Below are 3,481 nucleotides of genomic sequence, written 5' to 3'. Positions count from 1 at the left end.
CACACACACACACACACACACACACACACACACACACACACACACACTTTCATATAATACTGTATAATATTTATAATGGATACATTTGTATTTTCTACACTGTCGAATTACTAATGCAAATAATCATATTGAAATCTTGGCCACTTTTAAACGAATAAGATTGCCTTAAACCCCAAATAAGAGTAAAACCAATTAGATCGGATTGTAATAGCTGATACAAAATGTCTCAAGCGAGCACGATTTTTTTACCATGCATATATAGCGTATGTGTAAGCATATATTAGACTTGATAATTTTATATACTTGTGGCCTCGCACAGGATCGATGCGCTTGTTAACTTTGAGAAGCGTGCCGCAAAATTTTAATGCGCGTACTCTTGCCGCATATGATATTATTATAATGACAAAATTGATTTTGTTTCATCTTTCTCTATTGTCTAGGTTTTACTCTATGATAACAGTTGATAAGCATCTACATGTCAAATTACAGTAATTAATATATTTTAACATAAACAGAGATGCAATTGCAGTACAGTCATACCTCGCTTTACGTTACCTCTTAGAACATTATCCCGTTGTAATATTATAATTAGTTTTGTCTTGAGTAATATGTTGTACGTAGAAATGGAATTTATAGATTTTAAGTTCAAAATTCGTGTTTCTGAAATTTACTCCTACTCTTTCCCCGTTAAAATATCCCGTTTAACGTTGATTCACTTAAATAACTTCACTTGAATGACTTTAAGGCTCCTGGTCCCTGAGCCGAGAACTCTGCGTTGACGGTGGCGACGTACCGTCGCGGCAGAAATCAGAACTCTCTCCTCTCACTCTCTCCAATGGAGAATTCTGTCTTGTGACATGTTGACAACCTATTTTGTTGTGCGTGCTATTTCTTTATTATTCGCTCTGTGCTTGTGCTCTAACGTTTAACGTATTCGTGAAAGTCGTAAAATTGGCCGAAAAGTAAGATTTGCATGCGGAAGGAACGTTTTCACCTCCTTTCGATAGTCGTTAAACGGCTGTTTTTCCCGTATGTTTAGTAGGCTTCGTTTTATGGCTGTTTGTTTATTGTCGAGGGAAAAGGGTAGTTTTCGGCCAATTTCGGAAGTGTTCTGAAACGATCTATAGTGATGTTTTATTGAAATGTCTTTTTATTTGAAAATGGCATGCACAACAAAATTGGGTGTTTTCCTCGCCTCGATAGTAAGAATCCAATATGGCCGCGGTGACTACCCAGGAGCCTTAATGTATACTAACGCGTCAAGCGAGATATGACTATATAAATATATACCTTTTTTTTTAGCAACCACATATGCAATTGCAGTTGAAGCTAAGACATAATGATAGAAAAAAGATAAAAAAAGAATAAGAATTTTATTTGCACGGAAATATTTAAATTATTTTAATAAACATTATTTTATTTAAAATTATTTTAAACATTTATCGCGGTTGTATACACATCGAAATTGTCTTTTATAGTTAATTTCTTTTACGATGATACGTTTGTCGCTACATACACACAGATTTACTTTTTTCTTTTTTTTTTTATGAATACTTTAGTAGATTTTATTGCCGTGTAACGTTTCGGCGCATCTTGTTCCTCTTGAATCATGTATTCTCAGATCATCAAGAATTTACTATCTAGCGAAATTGATTCGGTTTTAAGATGATAGCAAAACGAAACGGATTGCGTGCAGCGCAGTTTATAAAGAATGGTGTTAAAAAACATACGAATATAGGGCTCTAATGATTTCTCATAACTTATTTATTTTTATGCTCTAATAATCTTTTTATTGTTTAGACTGACCGAAAGTTAATAGACTGATAATACTTGTTCAAAGTTTGTTCGCAGTGTCGTAGATGACTATTTTTATAATATAATATTTGATTCGCTCTCTAAACTTTTCCTCTCTCTTTTTTTTATATTCTTTTATTTAATATTTAAAATTGTACAATGCTGTCCTGTAATACATATAGGAAAATTAATGTTATAGGTAGAATGTATGTTCTTTTTCGTTTATGTGGAAGGACGTCAGTTTTAACTTGGATACGTAATATCGTACAATCGCTTTCCGTATAAATAATTGCGGTATCTTGTCACATCTACGATGCTGCACGATCAAGCGATAAAAATCGATTTGTTATAGTTCCTTTCAAGTTCTAATTAGATTACGTTCTTCCCTCTTCATATATTTATAAAATAAAGAGATAGAGATTAATGAGCTGATCCTTTGTCGACTGATCCTACATTCTTGCATTGATTCTACATTGTTTTAAGAACATACAACACGGTAAAAGCCAAATGTTTATCAACTAAACTCACTTATAATAATCATCGTGTATATTATGGCTGCATTCTGATATTTACTGTCAGCAACTGTCAGTACTGAAAATCTATAGTATACGTGACGTAAAATATAGAAAAATATAGATTTTTAATGCTGACAGTGAATATCGGAATGCAGTTTATGTTAAAGCAATCAATGACATATGCTACTACTATTTTTTCAATACATGCATATTGCACAAAAAAAATATATATATACTGTTTTATACTTATACATATACATAGCCTCTCACTATACAAGCAATGAAAAATGATCTAAAGACTGTTGATTATTTTCATACTTAATTAGAGGTCCCATGACTGATTTTTGCTTCCTCATAGAGGAAGCTTTGTTTTCGTATTTATTATATTTAAAATAGAATCTTTGCGATTTGTTGCTATTATTAATCATCAAATTCCAAGTATGGAGCGTTAAATATTTTCTCATAATTCGTTAGGAGAATAAGCATGAAACTGCGTACGATATCGTTAACAGAAATTATCGCGCTACTTGTTTCGATCGCATTGAACGCGTTGTTAATTATAATTAGCAGTTAAAAAGAAAAAACGATGTTGTGTTCCTTTATTTTAGTTTATTCATTGACATTTTCATCATTTATTAATTGTATTCTGCAACGATTGTGAAGCTTCGACCAACGTGCTTACTCAGTAATTAATTTCTGGTGAAATGGAAGAAGTAGTCTGACGGTTGACAAATCGATGAGCCTTCGCAATTCAATAACCCGACTTCTTTTTTGTTTTTATTAAATGCCCTATGTATCATAATATTGTATGTATGCCACAGGGGGAGCGTCTAGAGACGTGAAAAGGTTACCAAAGCTTAGATAGGGATGATAAAGTCCAGTTTTGCTACTTATCCATGATCTTTGTAATCTCGAAGGAAACTGGTTCTCATTAGACGTAATGATCGATTTATTAATATCTCGCAACGACACTGCCAACTTCTTCCTACGCACTAGATCACCACCGGAAGTTGTCTTTATCTCCATTCTCCCTGTTTTTCTTCACTCGTTTAGCATATCTTCATATCGTATACTTATCTGTAATCAGCCTGTTCTTTATTGATAATAATGGATGATGATGATGATGATGACGATGACGATGACGATGACGATGACGATGACGATGACGATGA

At 33.2% G+C, this 3,481-nt stretch overlaps 1 protein-coding gene across 1 annotated transcript in view; it reads left to right on the top strand.

Annotated features, from left to right (window-relative positions):
- Positions 1–3,481, top strand: part of LOC112464943 (casein kinase I-like) — a gene marked incomplete at its 5' end in the record, with an annotated part of 15,597 nt that overhangs the window by 4,497 nt on the left and 7,619 nt on the right. The window lies entirely within an intron of this gene.

This window comes from Temnothorax curvispinosus, unplaced genomic scaffold, assembly GCF_003070985.1.
Source record: "Temnothorax curvispinosus isolate PA1 unplaced genomic scaffold, ASM307098v1 QBEX01014772.1, whole genome shotgun sequence".
Classification (NCBI taxonomy): Eukaryota; Metazoa; Arthropoda; class Insecta; order Hymenoptera; family Formicidae; genus Temnothorax; species Temnothorax curvispinosus.
Note: the sequence above shows the minus strand (reverse complement) of the source record. Positions and strands in the feature narration are given on the sequence as shown.